Source organism: Cricetulus griseus (assembly GCF_003668045.3).
Source record: "Cricetulus griseus strain 17A/GY chromosome 1 unlocalized genomic scaffold, alternate assembly CriGri-PICRH-1.0 chr1_1, whole genome shotgun sequence".
Taxonomy (NCBI): Eukaryota; Metazoa; Chordata; class Mammalia; order Rodentia; family Cricetidae; genus Cricetulus; species Cricetulus griseus.
In genome coordinates this window covers 260,509,501-260,535,742 of record NW_023276807.1, presented here as the reverse complement: position 1 = coordinate 260,535,742, position 26,242 = coordinate 260,509,501, and the positions used below count along the sequence as shown (strand labels likewise).

The 26,242-nt window shown below is 35.4% G+C and overlaps 1 pseudogene; it reads right to left on the bottom strand.

The window, feature by feature from the left end:
- Positions 1-342: 342 nt before the first annotated feature.
- Positions 343-25,780, bottom strand: LOC100766110 (annotated as a pseudogene).
- Between the last annotated feature and the right edge of the window lie 462 nt (positions 25,781-26,242).

The window sequence follows — 26,242 nt, the reverse complement described above, 5'->3', positions numbered from 1 at the left end:
GAAAAAAGATTTTGAGTGAAACACTGTTATGTGTGCATTGATAATACCCACAGTTTATTGTCTTTGATTTTATTTTTCTGTTTTTAGATAATTTTATTTATTCTTTTTTATTAATAAGTAGTGATTGAAATAAAGATTATAATTGACTTCCATTGTTATTATCATCCTATTGGAAATGGCTCTAGGAGAAAACTGTACAGATGAATATTATGGCTACATACATTTTAACTGATAAACATTTAATATTCATAAAACAGACAAGCCCTAGACTCTGTCCAAAATGTTCATGGTGCCATATATTACATAACATGCTTGTTCTTGGGGAGAGCACATAGGAAAGAATTATGTGAACTTCTGGATTTCATCAAACAAGAGAAGCACAAAAGCACTGGCCAGACATCTGAAACCATTGGACCATCTATCCTTGAAACAGTTTTGCTTCCTTAATCACAAGCAACCCTCTTCCAGCAGGCAAGCAGGCATGTGCATGGAATATCAGTTTCTTTGCATCCTACCTTCATCATCATTCTATGGCAAACAATGTCAAAGGGAAATCAAGTCAGGCCCTGCAAACAGTGTGACAGATGTGCAGTCATCCATCAGATGAAGATGTGAGTATTCTTGGGATCTAGAAGTATTCCATTTGCAGTGTCATAGATACCAAAGAAGGCAACTTGGTAGATGATACACCCACCCTGTACTAACAAATTAAAGCCTTGGTACAGGCCCTTAATCCCATCAGATTTTCAGAACTTAACCAAGCTGTCACCAAAGCCTTTAAATTCTCTTTCAGCTCCAGCTTTGAACACATCAGCTGCTAGATGGGAGTGAGAAAAATCAAAAGTGTATAGGAAGCACAAGAAGTGTCACCAGCACCACCAGGTGCTGATGCCAGGTGCTCTGCAAAGTAAGCACCAACACTGGGTACTCCTGCATCTTGTTATGCTGTATTTAGCAGATATCACTGGGAGGTCTGCTCTTTTTCTGAAGGGAAAGGAGGAGCAGTGTATTGTTGAAGGGAAGTGGGGAGAGCTTGCAGAAAAGGAGGAAGGGGAGGAAGCAGATGGGATGTAGTGTATGATAAAATAAATAAAACAAATAATGTGTATATACTTAAGTGACAAAACTGGATGCATCCTTGACAAAGTTTAACATCTTCATGGTGAAAAAGAGGATACTTCAATAAAGTAAAAGCCATTCATGAGAAACACAGAAATTGTATTGTAGTAAAAGGAGAAATCTCAAAACACATCCACCAAAATCAGAAACAAGAACACTAATCATTTCCCTACTCTTATTTAATATAGTGCTTAGAGACTTTGCTAGAATGTAAGTTAAGTGAAAGAAATAAAGTAGCAATAGAAAACAAGCAAGTAAAACAATTCCTATTTGCAATCAAAATTACTTATAGTTAAGAGATCAGAAAACTTTAACATCATGCAGAATTCACATAGCAAATTCAGTGCTGCTAAGTCTGGCAGCATCAGCTTTAAATCCTAGCATTTAAGAGGAATCGGTGAGCAGATCTATTAGTTTGAGGCTGGTGTGCTCTACAGAGTTAATTCTATAGTAGGCAGGGATACATATTTGAGATCCTGTCTCAAAAAACATAAATATATAAATGAAAACAATCTAGTACTCAATCTGGTAAGATTTTTTCAAGTGGGATAAGTGTTGCCATGGAACTTTTAGGGTCTGAGTAAGGTACTCAGCATCTAATTGAAAAGCAGGTGTCATGTGTGACTGTATTCCTAGCACAGTTAAGAAGAAATGGATACCCTGGAGGTCCATGATCATCTAGCCTTGCTGAATTTGTGAAGACATTCCAGGTTTGGTAAGAAACCTTGTCAAAAATAATAATAGGTGAAAACAGATGGAGGAAGGCATTTGAGGTCAACTTGAAGCCTCCATGCCTGAGCAGCTATGTATGTTTAGCCTCCTCCCACAAATAAAATTAACATATAAATAAAATTCATGGATATTTTAGATATCAAACTAACTTATAAAAATAAATTAGGAAATAATCTTATTTACAACTTGAGAAAATACTGGATACATAGTGATGAACCAAAAAGGAAGCTGTTGAAATATCTGTTCAAATAAAAGTAATAGGAATAGAAGAAGATACCCAGGTCAAAGGCCCAGAAAATATTTTTTTCATTTTATTTAGATAACATTTCTTCATTTATTTTACATACTGATCAGTTTCTCCTCCCTCCACTTCTCCCTGTCTCCCCACAGCTTCTCATCTACTCCTCTCCCCTTCCACTCCACTCTGTCTCCACAGAGAATGGAGCAGGCATTCCATGGGCTCGAACAAAGCATGTCACATCAAGTTGAGGCAGGTCTGATGTTTGTATGTGCTTATCATCTTTTGGTTTTGCTGATGTGGGATTATATATTTCATGTGTTTTCATGGATACAGTTGCTGTCCTTTGGTTTGAGTTTCCCTTATAGCACCTTCTGTAGGGCTGTTTTGTGTATAGTTATGGATTAAATTTGACTTTATCATAGGATACCTTGTTTTCTTCATCTATGGTGATTGGAAGATTGGAAGGGTATAGTAGTCTGAGCTGGCGTCTGTTCTTTTAGAGTCTACAGCACAGACATCTGTTCAGGACATTCTGGCCATAGAGTCTCCATTGAGAAGTCAGGTGTAATTCTCATAGGTCTGCCTTTATATGTTACTTTCTCTAGTTCCCTTGTAGCATTCAATATTCTCTCTTTGTTTGGAATGTCTAGTGTTTTGATTACTATATGACCAGAGGACTTTCTTTTCTGTTTCAATCTGTTTGGTGGTCTGTAAACTTCCTGTACCTTTATAGGCATGTTCTTATTCTATGTTAGGAAAATTTTCTTCTATGATTTAAATAAAAATATTTTCTGTAGCTTGGTCATTTTATAGGGTTCCTAGCACTGAAATCAGGACTTGTCCCTGGAGCTGGCATAGGGAAGCAGTTCTCCATGCCTAGCCTTGACATAATGGAAGGTGCTCAGTCCTGCCTCAACTGTGTGCTGCCTACAGGACAGCCAAAGATGATTTTCCTTTTATGTTTGAGCAGATAAAATACACATTACCTGGCTTGTAGTTTTTTTTAATTTATTGCTTGTGACTATAGCCAGAATTTTCAGGAGGTCTCCCCTGTTCAAACTTGATTTTCTTTAATTTTGGATGAATTCACAGCATTTTGTTTCTTGTGGAAACAAAAGCATAACCTCTTCCCCAACACAATGCATTTTTTTTTAAATTTCATTTTTAAGTTAAGGCATTCCCAAAGTATCTAAGCCGACTTAATTTAGTGTTTCTTCTTAAAATACCAGGTCTTTCAGCCACTGTCATTCACTTATCAGCAACCAAAAAATTTAAAGTCAGTAAGAAACCATCTAGGATCCTGGCTCCCTGTGAATTTTCATCTTCATTTGGCCTATCTTCCCTTTTTATATTATTTTATTTTCTTTAAAAACTTATCTTATTACTTATAAAGTATTTTATGGCTGTCTTTATCCATTTCTTTTCTTTTTCAAAGCCTATGGAACATTTTTAAATATACTGTAACATGTTTAGAGTTCCTTTTTTCCATCTGGATCTGTCATAACTGAGTCCCAGTCTTCAGCATTCTCTATGCTATGTGATACAGCTTAGTGCATGGTGCTGGTAGCTGGCTTCAGTGAAAAGGCAGGGAACAGTAGTGGTGCCTCTGTATGCTGAACACTATCCATCTGAGAGACTATGGGACTATAAAGAAACATGTCTCCTTTTCTATAACTTTTCTTAGCTAACTCAGGTTCTATGTTTGGATAACCGAGTTACCACATTGGATACCATATCTACTCAATGTTTTCTTTGGGCTGCCAGCTCATAATTCATGACTTATTAATTTTGAAAGCTTGGCCTTAGTGTAGACTTTCTTCTAAGTAGCTCTTACTACTCAAATTAAAGCATTTTTATTAAGCTACCTACTGCCATGTGCATTCTGGCTTTTACCTCTCCTTCTGCATGTTCTATTTTCTATGTATCCAGCTGGTGACTCTGCCTTTCTTATTCCTGATGTTCTAGCTATACCTCCTGCCTGGATATTGGCCATTTTTGTTTTGTTTTGTTTTGTTTTGTTTTGTTTTTACTAAACCAATCATTGTGACATATCTTTACTCAGTGTAATCAAATATCTCTCAAGTACCCAGAGGGTGGACATCCCAGAGACCTATCATAGAATCAAACATGACTTGAAGAAAATAAATCAAATTCAGTGAAAACACTCCTGTTGATATTCTGCTATACTTATAGATAGTTGCCTAGCCCAATTGTCATCAAAGTCTCTTCACCCAGCAACTGATGCAAACAGATGCAGAGACCTACAGCTATAAATTAAGTGTACCCTGGGAATGCTGTGGAAGGGGGCAGGGAATTATGGGAGCTAGAGGAACCAAAGTCACCACGGGAAAATACAAATTCAACTGACATGGGTTCATGGGGGCTTAGAGACTGAACCGTCAACCTGAGAACTTGCATGGAACTGACCTGGTCCCCCTGCACATGTCTTGCAGCTGTGTGGCTTGATGCTCTTGTGGGGCTCCTGAAAAAGAGAGCAGGGGCTGTCTCTAACTCTTCTGACTGCTTTTCGGACCCTTTCCTTCTCTGGGTTGCCTTGTCCAGCCTTAATCTGAGAGGAGGTGCTTGATCTTGCTACAATTTGACATCGCACAGATGGCTGAGAGAAATGAAAGGCATGCACTTTTTGAAGGGAAAGGGGCAGGAATGGATGTGTGGGGAGGAGGAAATTGGAGGGAGAGGCTGGAAGGAGAGGAGGGAGGGAAAACAATGATCAGTCTGAGTAAATATTAATTAATAAAATAACTGAGAAAAAGAAAACAGCTGACCTGAACAAAGGAGAGCTCATGGACCCCAGACTGATAGCTGGGAAACCAGCATAGGACCGACCCAGACCTGCTGTCAGTTAGGAGGCCTGGGCAATCCATAGGGCCTCTGGCAATGGACCAGCATTTATCTCTAGTTTATGAATGGACTTTGGGAGCCCTCTCCACATAGAGGGATAGTTTCTCAGCGTTGACACACTGGGGAGAGCCTAGTCCATGCTCCAAATGACAGACTTTGAATATCCTCCATGGAAGGCCTCACCCTCCCTGGGGAGCAGAAAGGGGATGAGATAGGGGGGTTGGTGGGGGACAGGGGAGGAGGGGAGAGAGAGGGAACTGGGACTGACCTGTAAAACAAGATTGTTTCTAATTTAAAACTAAAAAGGAAAAAGAAAAAGAAAACACTCATACTGAATGAGGTAACCTAAGAGAGTTAAGACTAACATGGTATGTAATCACAAGCAGATATTATCTACTGAGCTACATTCCATAGATCCAGAAAGGGTAAATAACACCAAGGACTGGAAGGGAGATTTGTGCATCTCCTGGAAAGGAGATGTAGAATAGGTTTTGTGGGTGGACTTAGGCAGAATGGGGATGGGACAAAAGAGATCAGGAGGGCGTGGGAAAACAGAGAGAAAACACTGGAAGAGGTGACTTATTGGAGAGTGTTTGTGTATGGCAGGCGGGGTGATGTGGAGAACAGAGCACTCCTTAGAAAATCTTAGGAGTCTAGAAAGATATCCGTAGTAATGGAGGATTTAGAGCCTGATCTGGCTATGTTCTACAACCAGCAAAGCTTTCAGAGGTGGGAATGAGACACCAATCCAACCATAAAAGCTAAGATTCATAATCAATTCTGCCTCTCCAGGGGCAATGAAGGTGCAGAACTTGTGAGTGGCCAACCAGTGATGAGTCTAATTTGAGGCCCACACCACAAGAGGGAGCTCATGCTCCCTGACACGGCCTGGATGAGCAGGAGTCGGGAGCTAGATAGCCCAGAGGTATATGTGGAAAAAATAAAATCAATAAAATAATTCCTAATGTTACTCTTACGTTTGTAATCATTGGTGCCTAGCCCAAACTTCATCAAATAGTTTGCTGTAAGAATCGGATGGGAGGAGATGCAGAGACCCACAGCTAATCATTAAGTGGAGAAAGTCAAATTTGGAGATCTTCTTTGGGTCCTCCCACGGAGGAAATAATGCAGGAGTCGAGGAGGTCAAGGACACCAGGAAATCCCAGCCCATAGACTTCAGATAGGAAGGGCTCAGAGAGGCTCACAGAGACAGAAGTTGAAATCCTGGAGCCTGCATGGATCTGTGTTAGGTCTTATGAATAATATATGTTATGGTTGTGAGCTTTGTGTTTGCCTGGGACCCTTAACAGTGGGGCGTGAGGATCTCTTAATTCCTTTCCTTGGGACCAGTTTCCGCAGACTGGTTGCCTCAGCCAGCTTTGATATGAAGATTTGTGCCTAGTGTTGCATCTTGTTATGCTGTGTGTGGTGAATATTCCTGGGAGGTCTGCTCTTTTGTGAAGGAAAACAGAGGAGTGGATGTGGGAGAGAGCAGAGGTGGGTGAGGAAGTGAAGGGACGAGAGTGACCTTCTGGTGGTATGTACTAACAACAAAAAACAAACAAACAAAAAACCTAAACATATAGCTACCAACTAACCACAAAGTGATAGCTAATCTTTTGTTGTTGTTTTAGTTTTGCTTTTTAAATACAAAAGAGCACTTATTTGGGGGCTTCATTACGAAGGGGAGTCCATGATCATCATGGTAGGAAACACCCAGCAAATAGACATGGCACTGGAGCAATTGCTGAGAGCTAACTTTTGATCCAGAAACAAGAGACAATAAGGAATGCCTAATGTTTCCAACAACCAATGTTGTTGGAATTAAGAAACTGAATTAAGAAAAGATAAAACATATATCTTTATTTGGTAGATCAAACAAAAAGTATACCTCTTTATCCCAATGTTCACATTAAATAATTGTTCTAATATCTTGGAACACACACACAAAGGCACCAATGTTACTGCTGTGACAACTAATCTTGATTGTCAACTCGACAGGTTTTAAAATTACATTGCAAACAAATATGTGTGCGTATCTGGGAGAGACTGTCTTGATTGGGTTAGTCCTGGTCAGAAGACCCAGTATCAATATGGGATTATTCTATAGGCCAGTATCTTGGAATGAGCAAAAGAGAAAAAATTAAAAGAAAGAAAGGACAGTAACAGTGTCGTCATCATCCATCTCCCTTCCTGACTACAAATCCACTACACCCAGGTGCCTCACACATCTGCCATCGTGACTTCCCTTCCGTGTACCCATAAGCCTAAGTAGACTCCTCATTTCTCTTTCCTTAGATGGAATCAGTCAAGATCCTTTTACAGCCGCAAGACAAGAAACATACTGAGTTGTGCAACTCCAAAGGAATCTCAGTCAACATTGCATAGAGTCACTTGCACATTTATTTTTATTACAGCACTGTTCATGATTCCTCAGTTATGAAATCAACTCAAGTGTCCATCCACAAAGGAAATGAAGTAAATAGAATGTATTCCACACTTGAAATTTTATTCAGCTGTTAAGAACAAAGTTGTATCATTTCCTTCAAAATGAATGTATTGAAAATGATCATTTTAAGCATTATAATTTAAATTCATAAAGACTAGCATCATGTGTTAAACGTTAACCATACATGTATATTATGATACAAGGCTGGGGATCAGATTAGGAGTAGTGGGGGGTGGAGAGAAGTGTGCCAAGAAAGCAAGTAAGAGATTGGTCAATGTGCATGTTGTCCATATTGAAAATACCATTATAAATGTAAATATTACATAAAATAGCCATATTGTAATAAGAATTTGGAATCATGATTGATTTTATGGTACTAAAATAAAAATTATGTGAGGAGTTCCAACGATGCTAATTTAAAGGCAGCATTTGGAGGACAAGAGTCATAGTCTGCTGGAGGGACAGGAAGTAACAAAGCTCAGTTATCAGAGACGATTACAACAAGTAAACAAAAATGTATACCACACATTGACCTTAATGAAGGTCTTCAAGAGAAAGGAGTAGGTATGCTGAGTTGTTATCTCCTCTGTAGATTCCCAGCCAGTCCCAGGGGTTCATATGATCCTGCTCTTGACAAAAAGGATCAGCAAATCAGGAAGGAAACTAAATGTAGAACACAAAGTAGCAGGATTTTACCTTCGTTTCTGTTCCCACTTGAAACACCATGTCCTTCATAAAAGGAGCATCTCTGCTCCACTTAGGTCTTAATTTTCATACAAAGCCTCCTATAGGTTATTTCGACTTTGGGGTCACTAGGGAGAAGGAAGAGAAGCTTGTTTCTGTTTTATCAAAGTTTGAACTGGAATAGGAAATTATGTATTCATTGCACCATTTTTTAAATTTTAAACCTTCATGAAATCACTTTATTTCTAGTATTACTGTAGTGTAAACATTTTCTAACCTCTTTCTGAAAGTAGCGATTTCACTACATGACCAGAGTAATTATGGCAACAAGGTTATAGCACTCTCAAGGCTCCTCACCTAATAGAGCTGTAACTTGCATTTCCATATTTAAATCAAAGAAATTTTCATAAGCCACATTCACAAAGCTGAATTTTATGTGTAAAATTCATGTTTAATAGCCTCTGAATTTAATACCTAATTACAAGGCATTTGATGGTCATAAAAGTTGTAAACATCATTTGTCATCTGAAACCATAATTTTAAATATGAAATATTTAGTATAAGAACTAGCTTATTCAATCTGTAAATGAACATATCATCTTGAATGCATTCTCACATGGGGATATTTTCCTTCACTCTTTCCTGTGGAAGCATTAAAAAAATAAAATAAAATAGTCTCTGGCAGAGCAAAATCAAACCCAAGGCAAAGTTTGATTTTCCTCCCTACTGGTTTCACTTAAAATTCATGACCACAGACCTCAAATAGGAACTCGACACTGCCTAGAAATCTAATATGTCTCTCCCGTATAATCATGTACCTCACTCGAGACTATTTTGTACCTTTAGTTTTTCCCACAATATCTAACTCCAACACTTATTCCTTCTCAGTTAAAGGGCCCATGCCACGTTAAAATAAAATCAAAGAACTCAAATTGTTAGCTTAAATAAATCTAATTGTATTTTCAACAATAACGGCCTTTTTATATTCATTTGATTGAAAGCTTTCGCATGCTCTAGAAAATACCTAGACTTTATAATTTATATTTTAACTGTATCATTTAATATATAAGATTAATATGGTGACAAACTTTCAAATTCTTGGAACTATCATTTACATTTTGAGCACTTGTTTTGCACTGTTACTGTATCAATATTTCCAGCCTTTCTACTGCATAGATGGTCAAAATTTTGTACATCAGTCAGGATAATGAAAGACAAACAAGAGAATTAGACCAATATTTCCCATGATCTTAAAAGCTATCATACAAGGATGGGAAATGGTTACCATAAAGGTTTGGTCTAGTGAACAGGCAAGAAACAGCATCTAAAAACACAATTAAATTGGACAGTGTCTTTCAAAAGACTTTCAAACCACAAGGTATAACAAACTATTGACATTTTGATCAGTGAGTTTTTATTTGGAGACTGACCCATTTCTTGCAGAATTCTGAGAGAAGCATCAGTATTTTACTACAAATTCCCCTGAAAACTTAGGCTTGCTTGACTTACTTTCTATTAGTTCTATTCAGCAGAATGTTAAATATTACTTGTTTCTTACATATTCCCTGAGTTGCATTTCTCAAGTCAGACTCTGCAGTTTCTTTTGTTCTTGGGTACAATTTGGGTCTCACGTCAGGATGAAATAAATTTTCCTTTGTTGCTTGCTCTGTGTTTTAGAAAAAAAGTCATTTTTTGTACCAGAGTCTATTGCACTATTTATCACAGGCTGTTATATTGTAGTCACTTATGTGTGTTTATCTACTGCATGACTCTCCATCCTTTTCTTGGAGGTCAAACAATATTTTATCCATTATTCTTTCACAGCTGCTACCTACAGGAATGTCTGTTGTATGGGTTGGTAAATGTAAAATGCATACTCCATTATATTTTACGATTTAAATATCTCACCCCACAAATAAATATGAGATAAAATGTTGGTATTACTTCACCTAATACAAGAACATTTGTAATGTATTCAGAGAACAATGTAGTACTGGTTCCCAGAAAGTGAGTTGCATTTGTCCTGATTAGGTCTCTACTAAATCATTTAAAAGGTAGATATTAAGGAAACTCAAGTTATGATTTTACAAATAAATTTTAACATGCCTTTAACAACAAGCTATGTTCCAAGTATCATTGTAAAAGAATAATTCATGCATGTTGTGGTTTAAAATAAATTTCTTCAGTTACTCAATGCCTTTGCTTTCCAGTTTATCATTTGAGCAGGTAGTTCATAAACTTCACAGTTACCGGAAATTTGCTAAGATTACATTTTAATTCAAAATATTATCATGCTATGGGAATCTGTAAAAGCATTGCAAATTATGTTTCATCAATAATGAAGTCATATGTATTGACAGGTTATTTTATACCTCTATGCAAATATATGTAATTTCTGTAATATGTTGGCACAAGTGAAAGCATGATCTTGATACAATATATATCATCAAATTATTGGGGAAATGCTTGACAATTTATTTTGGTGTTTATAAGACATGGTTTCTCTCTGAAGCTTTAAAATAATATGTAAGAAAAATAACATGTAAGAAAAATATATGAAGTATTCTTATAATAAAAGTTACAACTCAAGAATTAACTCACCAGAATATAAAGACTGTTCATGAGTTTGGAGGATAAAGTTTGCCAGTTATACTTATCTATCTTGACCCCCTTGTAGAGACAGGAAAAAGTAATGAGTGTTCTATAAAACTAATTCTAGTGGGAAACAGGTTAATTCCTCTGTGTTCACTGACAACGCTGGCCAAAAGTTCTTTACTGTTACCATTTCTCTCATGGAGGCTCCTTGGAAAAGGGTCAGAAAATATTTCTTTTTTTTTTCAGATTGTACTACAAATGTAAATAAAATATGAAATTGTAATTCTTAATTATGAAGAAAGTTTAGATTTTGATAATTTTTCTATTTGGCCCACTTATCTTATTTTTTATCTAATATTTTGTCTTATTCAATCCTTTTTCCTCTTGTGTTTTGACCCTGGTCTTCAAACATTGATATTGGCCTTTTACTTTCTCCATTATCATTCCTCAAAGCTCTATATGCCAGGCCAATCCATTCTATCTTCCACAACTTAGAGTTGAGGAGGAGAACGCAAGATGGATAGAGACAGAAAAATCTGTTCACTTTCAGACCGGTGTCATTTAAAGAATTATGACACAAGAGGTTAGCACTGTCCTTGGAGATGGTAATTTAAAATAGAAGAGAGTTATCTACAGAGTACTTAAAATACTTCATGCTTAATTCCTTAATTGCCAGCAAGACAGAGATGTATTATGCACGGCAAGGGTGGTTATAATCACTATAAACAAAGAGGACATTGATTACTGGAAGTAAAATAAAATGTGTCAAGCAGTAGATTTTTATTTTTCACTTAGTGTTCCTTGAATCGGTTTTATTTGTATGGTGAACACAAAGATTATCTGTATGCTGTATACTTACACATTATTAAAAATAAATACATTGATTAGATCCTAGTAGTGAAGCACACTGTTGAGACAAATAATTAACTCAACAAAAAGACTAAAACAAAAATGAAAAATGCAACTTAGAGCCAAGACAGGCAGGAAGATGTAGGGGAACCTGTAGCCATGCCTGCTTAGGGCATGGTCAGGATGACTTAGAGTAAGAGTTTCAGTTGCCTGGGTTTCACTTTCAGTTTGACCCTTTTGGCTTGCTGTATAGACTGCTACCACGCCGGCTAGCTAGGTCTCTCTGCAAGTAAGGCTTTTCCCTATTAAATACCCTTATATTTCTACCTGACTCCATATTGGTAATTTCCCACTATAGGAAGACATATATTAAAACCCCCCAAACAGTAATTCATGATTATAAATGGCAATGTAAGTGAAAACTGAGGAATTCATTAGTTTGGTCAAAGGAAAGAAAATTTTTCAAATGACAGACATTTAATATCCTTTTTTTTAATTGTTTTGTTTTTGAGATAGGATCTCTTTATATAGGTCATTCGGGACTTGAATTAAAAATTCACTTTTTCTTCATTCTGCTGTACCCCTAGACCACTGTTTCACTCAGCCATCATCAAAAAAGCTTCCTTGTGAAGTAGATGAGAACCAATATGGAGACACACAAGCAGACAATGTGTAGAGAGTGAGAGACTCTACAGCACTCTGTCTTAAATGGGATGTGTTCATCAAACCCTTCATATCATGGTTCATGGAGCTATGGGGAGAAGAAGGGATAAAAATTTTTAGTGTGTCAAAGAGGTTGGATAGCACCAAAAAATTAGTGTCTTCCAAACAAATCAGCACTGCCACTCACAAATTCTGTAGCAGCATGTACAGAGTGTGCACAGGTCCACCTGAGGTAAATTTCATCACTGGGAAGAAAAAGTAGAGAACACATCTCCCAGCCCTAACCAAGGTGTTATCGCCAACTGACAACTACTTGCAAAGGAAAAATTTGTTTTGATTTGTGTTTGTTGGTTTATCTGTTTGTTTTATTTTCTGTTTTTTCCTCACTGGAGACTCAATAGGTACATAAGCCACACACAAGGGTAGGCCATATGCCAGTAGTAGATAGCCAACAAAATATGAATTCAATAGTGTTTTGGTAGGTTACTTTGTTCTGTTTCTCAGGTGGCTTTGAGTATTTCCTCTCAGTAGTCTTTGGCTTGAATATTTCATTTTCTGATTCTGTATCTTAATGAGGGGTATTTGTTTTTCTTATGCTTTTTCTTGTTTTCTAAAGTGTGAGAGAGAAAAGGTGTGGAGTTGGATGGATCTGGGGTATCTGGGAGATCTCAAAGGAGATGGGGAAGGCAAACCATGATTAAAATATATAATAAGACCTTGTATTTAAAAGAAGATGGCTGAAATTTCCAAACTTTTACTCCATGTATGGACAATAAATATTTCATTTATGACTTTATTTCAGAAAAGTGTATATTTAAAAAAATAGCTCCTAACCAACTTCATATTACTAGAAGGCCTATAACAGAATGTTACAGAAAAAAGTAAAGGTAAAATTGAATTTATGTCATAATAAAAATCTAACTCTATGGGTGATAGACTTGCATGTAGGAGTGTTTCAAAATGTAATTTTAATATTAACAACATAATACATGCATAAGCTAAGATACTATTGTGGAATATCGCTCTATAAAATTAGCATCATTTGCATATAGTTTTCAGAAAGTCTGTTTTTATCTGATTAAATTGAATAATTCTTATGATAATGCACTACAGAAGGGAATTGATTGCATTCTTATAAAAAGTAGAAAATAGAAATAATAATTCTAAACATTGAAATATCTTCTAAAATAATACTGAAAATAATATTTTTAAGTAGCCATGATGTTGAAACTTCATGGGTAGTACAACTGGCATTTCTAAGCTAAGAGACACAATTTTCTCAGCAAATTCCATGTTGCTGTGGAAGTTATAGTTTTTTCTCCCTACATCTACTGCAATAACACATGAATGTTAAATTCGGAATGCTGTTGTACATGTATTAGTTTATTGGGATCCAAATCTCTGTGCTTTGATTGGTTGTGGATTTCTATATTGGTCTTCATCTACAAAGAGTAGTCTCTTTGAGGAGGGCTGAGAACTACACCTGAACATTAATTGAACAAGGACAACATGAATAGTCATGCCAGTGTGGAAGCCCAGATGTTCCACATTACACAAAGAACAACACACAAAAAAGGAAATGCTGAGAGTGGAAAAAATAGTCTCCTGTAAGGAATAGTCACCAATTTATTTTTCAATACCAATTAATCAGCCATGAGAATACGCACACATGTTTTTTATATCAACTCAGCATAGTAAATACTTACATGTTTAGGGAATACACACACACACACACACACACACACACACACACACACACACACACACACTAACAGCAAGTAAAGAAAAAATCATGAGTTTAAAAGAGCAATAAGATATATGACATGATTTGGGAAGAAATTGGATGAGGAAATATAATTGCATTATAATACCATAAAATTTAAAACAAACAAATGTATATTTTCAGCAAAATTACGTTTGTAATTTTCTGAATATACAAATAATAACCTATTAATAGTTATTCATATAAGAACATTTGTTCCTATTTTTACATATTTGAAACAAGCAGCTTGATAGCTGTATAAAACAGTTTATGATTGAAATCTTCAATATGTTAATCAAATGTTGACAGAATGTATTTTCATGGCAGTATAGGGCATGATCGATTTATAAACACTGAACTAAAAAGATCATATATAACTGAATTGCTTAAAGATTTATAGTAAATCAGTGAAGAATTTTCTACATTCCTAGTTATATTAAAGGGGATATTTTATGTTTGGTTTCTTATCCCTGCATATGCTCAGCTTTTAAGTACCTAAAAGGAAACTATTATTGAATTCTATCCAAAAATGATGAAAAAGACAAATGCAAGCAAACATTGAAATTCTAGATAAAACTTGAATCCATTGTAGAGAAATTTTCAGGAGCCTATAGTACTCCATTGTGCATAGTTAAGATGAAATTGATGGGGTAACAGAACTTTGCTTGGTGAAAAATATTTTATTCATCTTTAAAAATATTCTAGCAAATTCCTGCTGAGTGCCATAATTTTAAAACACAATAAAATTGAACCCTATAAATTATTGAGTAAGTCCTAGGAGATAAGGCATTTGTGTATGTGTACATGAGGTAGAGAAAAAAAATGTTACACAGAAATTCACATGGTGAAAGAAAACAAGAAGAAAGAAGGATTTTGCAAACTGTTTTAAGGGGGACTACTTCAACAAATGATATTCAATGAGAAGGCTGAGTAATAATGATTTATCTTACATCATTTATATTGTGATATATTTAGAATATTTAGCAATGGAGCATGAATGCTACAACAGTGATTTGACAGACAAGGTTCACCCATTAGGCATTAGCAGCACAACCACTGTGCGAATGAACCATCATTTTATGAGCAGATTTGAAGTCTCACAGAATTGGCTTGCATGGATGAATTCAGAGCAACTATGGTTGCCTAAACAATACACAATAATTGCACCAGGTCAATTTATTTAACATTCCAACGTGAATAGTGTTATCTACCCCCGAGGTTCTACCACTCAGCACTCGGGAGGCAGAGGCAGGCGGATCTCTGTGAGTTCAAGACCAGCCTGGTCTACAAGTGCTAGTTCCAGGAGAGCCTCCAAAGCCACAGAGAAACCCTGTCTCAAAAATAAATAAATAAATAAATAAATAAATGAATGAATAAATAAATAAGAAGCCATAAAGTTGATGACACCTGGGATATAGAAAAACTCCTCTTTAGAGCATGACCCCTGGAAGGTTGCCCTTGACCCATTGGTCAGCCACATTCAATTATTCAGATAGGCAGCACTAACTAGATTCACTACTGAACAAAACAAAAAGGACATTAAATTGGAAAGGAATGTGTTGAAAGGGCTATGGGACACTATGAGTAGGAAAATCATAGGAAAATAGGAAAAAAGATACAATAAATCTATATATCAAAATTTAAAAGATTAAATTAAAATAAAAAATAAAACAATGCAACACACCTATTTGTAAATTTTTCAAATTGTCTATCCAAAGAACTACATGAAGGGGAAAACTAGAAGAGTAGAATTAAATGGACAGTGAGATGGGAGGTAATGATAAAAGAGAGACCATGGGGAGGGACAACAAAACAGTAAATGCAATTTGCAAAACCAGTTTTTTTTTATTTTAATCCCAGCACTCAGGAGGCAGAGGCAGGAGGATCTCTGTGAGTTGGAGCCAGCCTGGTCTCCAGAGCAAGTGCCAGGATAGGCTCCAAAGCTACACAGAGAAACACTGTCTCAAAAAAAAACCAAAAAACAAACCTACTGTTGTGTCATACATAGTTTCCTTAGATACTGAAACATCCTATCCTTCAGGAAAGCTTCCCACGAAGGAAGGTAACTTAAATCACTTCAGGAAGTCCCTGAAACTGACAAGACCAGACTCACAAGGCTCTTCCTTACCAGAGTAATAACCCATATCCATTTCAGAATAAGGAAAGATGATCTGCCAAGAAGACCTAAATGAGAAAACCTTCAAAGACTCTGGGACCAGACTAGCTTTCTGGAGGAAACAGAAATCAGCTAAGCTGCCTGGAAGAGGATTATATCAACTAATGCACCTTGGCCAGATACTTACTAATCTGTTGAATTCCCTGCAGGTTGTGCAGTGTTCTCTAGATTTCCAGTTATGTCAGCTGTCACACATTCTATGTTAGCCTTTGGTGATACAGCTGTCTTTGAGTCATTTCTTCTTATTTAAGTAACCTCTCCCCAATATTCCTGTAAGTTACACCTAATAAAACACATTTGTTCACTAAGTTGGACTTCATTGGTATCCATACTTTAGACTGTCCCAGGTTCCCTATCTTGGGTGAATACAGAAGTGTGTTGCATCTCCTCTGTTAGAGTTTTGTTTCACTGAAACTATATACATAAAAGTAACTTAAATGGCATCCCCAGACAATATGGGAAAGAGAGCTACAAATAGACACCTTATATCACCATGCAAGACTTCTACTACCAGGAATGGGTTATATCTTACCGATTCCTTCACCAACAAGATCCCAGGGAACCCTGTAAGTGTCACAGGCTATTGTTAAGGCACTTGGTTGTCTTTCACAGTACTGTGATAAGGCCTTATTCCTGAAGGCAACAATTACTTATGTCATAAAACACAGAGAAGAAAAGCTGGTGCCAAACTATGACCCTTAGCCCCTACTCACTGACACTCACTCACGCTGGAAGGTATTGCATGGTAGAGGAGGAGAATTGTCATAAATATTACCTACAAACCCTGCAACCTAAAATGGCAATCTGCCTGAAAGATAAACTTGTGCAAAAGTATCACAAATGGTTAAGTGAATAATCAACCACACTCCATGAGGTAGAACCTGTACCTGACACTGATCAAGGGGGCAAGACCTGAGACTGGCTGTGTCATGTGGCTAGGGGAAAACCCAGTAGTATTATTCTGATATAGGAAATAACACCAAAATGACTCCTAATTACATACTGCTTTATTCATAGATCAATGTCTCAACTCATCCTGAAGTAGCTGGGAGACAAAATAGAGCCCCACAACTGAAGAATGTATAAAGAGTGAACTACTGTACAGCATTCAGTGCTAAATGCAACGTCTTCATCAATCCTCTTCCTTCAAGTCTCAGGTTTCTATGTGGAAGTGAAGGCAAGAAGTTTGTGAGAGCTAGAGATGATGGATGACAGCAATGATATTATTTCTTCCTGATACAGCAGAAACAATGTACACATGAACTCACCAAGACTATGTGTGCATGCACAAGATTTGCCCAAGTCAAAGTCATACAGGTCCAGACACTGGGAGGAGGGGGGGATAGTGGACACATAGGTTCCCACTCCTAACAAAGAATAACACAGCAGCTATTTGGAATTGATACAGGGTATTAAAGAGAAAATCAGATTTCTCCAATGGAGTCTAGCACAATATGTCAACCACACATCAGGACAGGCACCACCAGAGAAGTAGTCAGCCAGTGCAAAACAAATTCAACAGTATTTTGTGGACGTCTTGTTTCATTCTGGCATTTTTTTCTCTTATACTCCTTTTGCTTATTTGCTTTGGTTTGAATTGGGGGGGCTTTCTTTTGTGTTTCTTATTTTTGTTTCTTGTTTCTTTTATTTTTGAAAGAGAGAAATAATAAGGTTGTGAGAATTGAGAGACAGAGGACAGTTGGTGGAGGGGAAATATAATAAAAATACATCATATGAAAATATTGTTTTAATGAAAACACAGAGAAATTATACTTTAAAATAGACATCAATTTAGTTGACTTCATATGAGATTATAAAATAGTGACTTAACTTGTTATTATCTTAAAACAAATGTCTTCTTTTGTAATGTGTATGGTTTGAATAAATACATAGAATGCTGGCTAAGATGCATTCCTATTTCAACCTACTTTTTTCCATGAACTCTTCATTTAAGCTATACAATTTCATTGGTGTGTGTGTGTGAGTGTGTGTGTGTGTGTGTGTGTGTGTGTGTGTGTGTAGAAGCCAGTCACACAGTGACAAAATAAAAAATAATAAAAATAATTTGATATAATTTGTGTAATTTTCAACAATTACTAAATCTGCTCCATATTTCTTACTATATACATGTACACCTACATAGATAAAAGGACAAAACAGGATAGAATGACAGGAGGGTGAGTCTTAAGCTCTCTTTTAAGTTCTGTTTGAAACTTGAAGCTTTGTTCTTCTATAGATTTGTACATCATTAAAGTGGAGTTTTGAAAGTTTCAAAATATTTCATTATATGATGTTTTCCTGGTTTCTCTTTCCAATGAGCTATCCAATGATACGTTTGTTCTGGTAACCCAGTGTCCTTCAAGTATAATGAACTGGAATGGTGTCTACTGTACTCAAAGTACACTCAAAATTCTCCTTGAATTTCCCAAACTGGAAACTTTTTCTAACAGACAAATACAAAAATAAAAGGAAATAGAAACATCTGAAAAGTAGTATTTTGCCCATAGGAACAAAAAATACTTGTATTTCACAACATATCACAAGAATAAGTGAATAATGATGAGAAAAAAACTGAACACAAAGGCAGGCATATTACCATAAATGTCCTATAATATTCTTCTTAGTCTGTCATAAAGTATAAACATGTTGGATTTATTTTTCAGAATATAATTGAAATAGTTTTTTTTAGGACACTTCAGTGAATTCAGATATGCCTATCAAAGATAATACATCACTTGATTGTGATTCAGCTATCCTTATGTTTTCCTTAGTGTATGCATTAGACAAATTTCCTGGTTAGTATCTTAATATAGATTTTCCAGTTGCAGGAAATAAAAAAAGAATGTAAGGTAGAATAGAGGAAGGTATGAAGGGATAAATCTAGACATACCATTCCATAACTACTGCCATTCTAGAGTGTCTGGAAGGCTCCATTTGACCCTTGCTAACCACTTGGAAAATGGTCTCAATGTAAATTATGCATGGAAACCAATCACAAAAGATGAGGATAAAAATGCAAGAATATCTAAATAGCATTTTAGACCTACTGACATGAGATAAAATTCAACTCAATGACCACTTTGATTTCAGAAAGAATATATCACAGAGCAGATATGCTTTGTCATGAACTTTACTATGTTTGACTATGCAATTGTATGATTAATTCTTTGTACCCCAATAGTGTTGACTGATATGTGATATTGTATTTTAGTTAATGTAATACTCACCAGGCAAATGATAATATCCTGGCTTAAATATATTGATTATATTCTAATGATGTATGATTTATCCAAAAGCAATAAACCCAGGAACACTTGAGAATGGTGTGGTATGTTGTAAGCAAAAGTAGTGATTAGGGTGAATGGAAAGAAATAATGTCATTGTTATTATCTAAGAGGCCTTCTGATCCCAAATCAGTCACTGCTACAAGTTTCCCTTTAGCTACGTTACTCGGTTGACCACCTAACAGGATTCCATATGTGTAATACCATGCTGTGTCTCAACAACTTTTGATAAAGGAAATAAAATACCTAGCAATAAGCTTCTTCAACTAGTTTTGAGGAAATTAATCAAGTGTTTAAACTTTTTAAACCATGAATTCTGTGTACGTTTGGGATTAGAAATCCTATATTTTGAAAGACTCAGAGCTGATCATAATTAACTTCATATTAAATTTCATGTTAATGTTGTATTTCCTACTTATAGTTAACATTATTACTAAATATCCTATAAGTTAGATTAGCGAAATTATTTAAACATTTCATTCAGGAAAAGCATTCTTTCTCAACACATGATTTATTAAGTTCACACAAATAGAGAGGTATATTACCATGCCTATTTCCAAGTAACAGTGCCAAAAGCACATCATGGAAATAATGGAGACGTTAATGAAAGAGATTAACTCTAGTTAGGAAATGACGGACAAAGATGGAGAAGAAATATGAAAATCTGCCAATGTAATCCACCATATAAACAAACTGCAGAAGAAGACCACATGATCATCTCATTAGATTCTGAGAAAGCCTCTGACAAAATCCAGTACCTCTTCATGATACAGGTCCTAGAGAGATCAAGGATACCAGGAAAATACCTGAACACAAGAAAAGCAATATACAATAAACCAACAGCCAACATCAAACTAAATGGACAAGAACTCAACATGATTCCTCTAAAATCAGGAGCAAGATAAGTCTCTCCAATCTCTCCATATCTCTTCAATATTGTACTTGAAGTTCTAGCTAGAGCAATAAGACAACAAAAGGAGATCAACAAATTGGAAAGGAAGAAGTCAAATTTTCACTATTTGCAGATGATATGATAGTTTACATAAGTGACTCAAAAACTCTACCAGGGAATTCCTACAGCTGATAAACACCTTCAGTAAAGTTGCAGGATACAAGATTAACTTTAAAAAAATTGGTTGCCCTACTATATACAGATGATAAATGGGCTGATAAAGAAATCAGAGAAACATCACCTTTTACAATAGCCATGAACAACACAAAATATCTTGGGGTAATGCTAACCAAACAAGTGAAAGACCTGTATAACAAGAACTTTGATTCTTTAAAGAAATTAAATAAGATAGCAGAAATTGAAAAGATCTACTATGCTCTTGGATAGGTTAGGATCAACATAGTGAAAATGGCAATCTTTCCAAAAGCAATCTAGAGATTCAACACAATCCCCATCAAAATCCCAGCACAATTCTTCACAGAACTAGCAAGAACAAAAACAAAAGATCCGGGATAGGCAAAATAACCCTGTACAATAAAACAACTTCTGGAGGCATCACCATCCGTGACTTCAAGCTCTATTATAGAGCCATAGTCCTGAAAACAGCTTGATATTTGCACAAAAGTAGACAGGTAGACCAATGGAATCATATTGAAAACCCTTACATTAACCCAAATACCTATGAACACCTGATTTTTCACAAAGAAGCTAAAATTATACATGGAAAAAAGAAAGCAAGTTCAACAAATGGTGCTGGCATAACTGGATGCTGATATGTAGAAGACTGCAGATTGATCCATATCTATAACCATGGACAAAACTTAAGTCCAAATGGATCAAAGACCTCAAGGTAAATCCAGCCACACTGAACCTCTTAGTAGAGAAAAGAGGATGTATCCTAGAATGAATTGGTACAGGAGACTGCCTCCTGAACATAACACCAGTAGCACAGACACTGAGATCGACAATTAATAAATGGGTCCTGCTACAACTGAGAACAATCTGTAAGGCAAAGGACACAGTCAACAAGAAAAAAGTGGCAGTTTCTCTTTTCTATTAATAAGCCTTCTAATTAGCCATCTAATGCCATGGGATCAAACCTAAAATCATATAATATACAACAGGAAGCCTAAAGCACTCAGAGTTATTTTTTAGTATATGAACCCTAATTTATAAATGAATACTACATACATATATGTACATATGTGTCCATATTTATGTTTATAAAAATATATACATATTTTAGTGTGTTTGATTTTTAACAATAATTAAAGAGAAAGACACTGTAAATTTGAGTAGAATGTGGAGAATACCAGAGGGATTTGTGGAAGGAAATGAAGGAGCGGGGAAATGATAGAGTATTTAATAAAAAAAGAACTGTTTGTTTTAAAATGGGATGTGCTAGAAATCAGAGCCTTGTTTAAGGATTAGTGAAGGAAGATATTCCATGATTGCTCTTTCCTCCTTCATATATGATTATCAAAATTTAATTATTTCAGAAAAGTGATAGAATTGAAATAAATAAAAATGTATACAGTAAAATAAATTGATATAAAGTGATCTCTGAAAGAAGCAGCAATAAATTGATGATATATTGCTGGAAGATTACCTGTGGAATATAATGAGGATTTTCAAAGTTATATATATTTTTTATCAATTTGATAGTCCTGTGAGGCACACAGATATTTGCTTAAACTTCATTTTGAGTATATTTCCGGATGTCATTAACATTTAAATCAGTAGACAGTGTAAGGAAGATAGTGCTTTTAATATGGGTTAGCCTTGATGGTCCATCAGAGGTCTCCGTAGAACAACAAATACTGAATAATAGATGTCCTTTCTCCTGTTGCCTTCTTCCAGGTTATTAATTTTCATATGTTTAAATTCAGATATTGTTTGTATATATAACAAGATCTCCAGTAGACTTAGGTCTTCTGGTTCTCTAGTGTACACAATATGGACCCTGAAACATTTTCCATTCTCTAATGCTTTGGGATTATTCTTACAATGTTTATTATTGCATGTTTGCACAAACTCAATTCTGTTTTATTTTTTCTAGAGAACTTAGGGAGAATAAACTGTAATATGTCTGCATTTAAGATGTCTATGGATACTTGATTTGAAAGACACACATGAAAATTTATCCTCAATTCATTCTTCCTTCCTCACATTAGTAAATTTTTCATGTTCACAAGCATGTAGCTGTATTTTCTTTTTGTCTTTCAATGACTTGTTGGGAAAATGATGAAACTTCTGATTACAAAAAGTGCATTGCATTTAACTCAGTATGAAATGTTTCTACTGACAATTGCTTGCAGTTTTATTCTAGTTTAATAGCAGTTACCACCTCTAAGGTAACCTGCATACACACCCCCACAAACATACACACAAAAACAAAACAACACATTAGGGACAAGAATGCATGACTCATTTTGACAGGTGTGCCTATGATTATGAGTCCAGGAGTCATTATGCAGATAGTCTACCCACAATATATTGACTTACTAAAATCAGGCTTATGAATAAATGTGATAGGTCAAAAGCTGCTCCACAAGTTCAATAATATAAAATATAACTGTAACTTCAGCTAAACAATTTCTTGGGATATGAACAAAATCTATGAAGTCATACCTACAGACACTTGCTCAGCCATATATATTGCTGTTATGTTTACAATATCAAGGGAATGGAGACAGTTTGTTTGTCAACAGACAAATGGATAATGAAAATTACATATATATATATATATATATATATATATATATATATATATATATACTCAGCTGTAAAGTAATGAAAATTCATGAGCTGAGAATTAAAAGCATTGTACTAGGAATATCTTAAAGAGTCTTATAGAAGTTACTAGAGTAAAAACATTTTTTAAAAAGCTCACTAAGGATATTAATTGTCATTATGGTTGTCCAATGAAGTATTTTTCCAGCTAGAGGTATTGATAGAAGCTAATGTTTTATTATTATTAATACTATAATTATTATTATTGAATATTGATATTTCATACAGTATATTTTCATTATGGTTTTCCCCTCACACATATGGTGTATGATTTTGTGGGTTTGGGGGATTACTCTGTCTGCTAATGAATTTTTTGTTTGTTACATTAATATGGTTTAATTCTGAGGGCTCTGCCATGTGAATAATCCTTTGATAATATCCTTGGATTATATTTGCATATGACTTAAAAGAATGAAATGCAGGGTTTTATGCTAGCCAACCTGAAGCTTGGGAATTGACTGCTTTCTAGGGACTTGTTTTGAAGAGGGAAAAATAGTTTTCCATTTCTATCATGTTGAAAATATATTGTGCAATCGGAATTTTAACTCATGTATTTTGTGTTCAGATTGAAATTGCAATAATTAAGAGAAAGTTGACTGTAAAATATTGACCAACATTGTTTGTGTAAATTTAACACAAGCACATGCGTATATAACACAGTACTTTGCTTTACATTGCTTATTCACAAATAGATAGTCAAATTTTTATTTTATTTTGTAGCCTGGCACCTATGTAATGTTCACATTGAATTTTGCAGTGCCCAGTGACTAGATCAGAGTTCACTGGTTATCTAACTCCGTTTTCAGAGTGCCCCGTTTCCCCTTCGCACCTCCACAGGTACATGCATTGTCTTTCACAGCCTCCCCCAACAGCACAAATGCATATATTTAACTAAAACTACAAAGGACTCTTTTTTGTTTTGTTTTGTTTTTCGAGACAGGGTTTCTCTGCAGCTTTGGAGCCTGTCCTGGCACTCACTCAGTATACCAGGCTGGCCTTGAACTCACAGAGATCCAAATGCCTCTGCCTCCGGAGTGCTGAGATTAAAGGCGTGTGCCACCAACACATGGCTATAAATGACTCTTCAATAAGCATGTGTTAGACTGACCTATATGTTCTAATGTAGTGCTAATAATGCATGTGATTACAAAATTTTTTCTGATGTTTTTATAAACAATGTCCCTTTATCAAATGAAGAAACGAACCTTGAGAATTCTTTCACCTTCTCAAATTCTCAGCACATTAATGTTTTTCTCTTGCAATTTCAGTTTTACAATGTTATCATCTTATTGTGATAATAGGAATAATGTTTATTTCAGAGTTGTCATTGTTATGCTTGAAAAATTGGCTTGTAAAGAATTTTGTTCAGAGAAGCAAGAAACAAAGCAATTTTTCTAAAGTACCTATCATTCCCATTTTCCAGAAAATACTCATAGGAAAAAATAAGTATTTTAGTACTATCTCCAGCTACATGTGTTAATATTTAACCTTTTGGAAAATAAATAATGATACTTGATAGAAAGAATAGCCCTTGTATTAGAATGATTTCATTATAAAATTCCTTATGTAAGAATATTTTGTTTAAACAAACATAAAACCTAAGTACTTATGGGACCGAGAGGAGACATCGGTGATGTTATGGTGTAAAATAAAATTATTTTATAATCTGCATGTGTCCTGTTGCTCAAGATATTTTCTGAAACTATTTTAAGTCCTTTACTATTCTACCACAACACCTAGAAAATTATGACCCAAAAAGTTGCTTGTTAAGACACTTTCCTTGTTTTGCCTGTAGTTTCCAATGATTGTATCTTTGAAATTACTGCTAAAGCAGGCACTGCAGGAGGACTAAATTATGTGAGACTAATTTCATAGTCTGATCTTCTCTATTAGACCAACATTTTTGTCCTTGAAATATTTTGTCATTCTAAACACCAGCACACTAGAATTTTCTACTCTGTCTGAAAAATTTACTTGTCCTCTTCATTTTGCTTTGTCATGAAAACATCAATTTTATGAGCAATATTCACATAGTACTTTTGCTGTCTGATACATTTCTCATTTATCATTTATTTAATGCTAATTAGTTATTGTTCATTTTCCTATTCCCAGATATATTATCACGTTCATTTTTTCTAATCTCTTAAGCTATATTTTTATTATTTATAAATACAGATAGTTGAAATAAACTGCATTTGAAGATTCCTAATTTCCAAAGAAGTTTAAAATATATCTTGTATGAATCTCAATCCTGTCATAAGAAATAATCCAGTGATTTGAAAGGATAAAAGTTATAAAAATACAATTATAAATATGATTGTTAAGTAATCAGAGTTGGAATTATATACATAATAAGTATATACACAACTATACTTTCTTAGGAGAGATTATAATGAGCTCCACATTTTCAGTGTTCAGGGCTGTTTGTCTAGTCACAGTATTTTATGTCATTTAAAGATGATAGGTAGAATGCTTAGCTTTAAAGTGCTTATGGAATAGGCTCGAGGACCTGAGCTTGCATTCCCTGCCCACAAGTAAAAAGTAGACATGATATGGTGTACCTGCATTGTAGACTTTCAAGTTGAAATTCACAAAGGCAGACAAGTCCCAAGGCCTCATTGTCGAGCTAGTCAAACCAATGATGAGCTCTAGATTCAGAGAGAGATTCCATGAGACACATCTGGTCCTGGTAGCGAAAATTTACTTCAGAGAAGATGATGGACATCAAATAATCTTCACATGGAGTTTACTTTCTTTATGGCAAAATGAGCCACTGGACAAGAAAGTACCCTTGCCTTGACTGCTAATGGTATGCTGTCCAAATTGGACAAGGAGGACACAAAGGAGAGTGACTGTAAAACCTTGTGAAGACAAGGTAGGAAAGTTCCTCAAAAATTCTGCTTCACATAAAAGTCTGTCAGATATGGTAGGCCTATTGGTCTAAGATGGATGCCTCAATGTTGAAGAAGAACCTTGGGTGGCTATCTATGCAGTCACTTGATTTCTGTCTTTTCTTGTATAAATTTTTTTGGAAGTTGCTTGCTTGAACTTTCTGCTTACTCAGTTAAAATTATTTTCTTC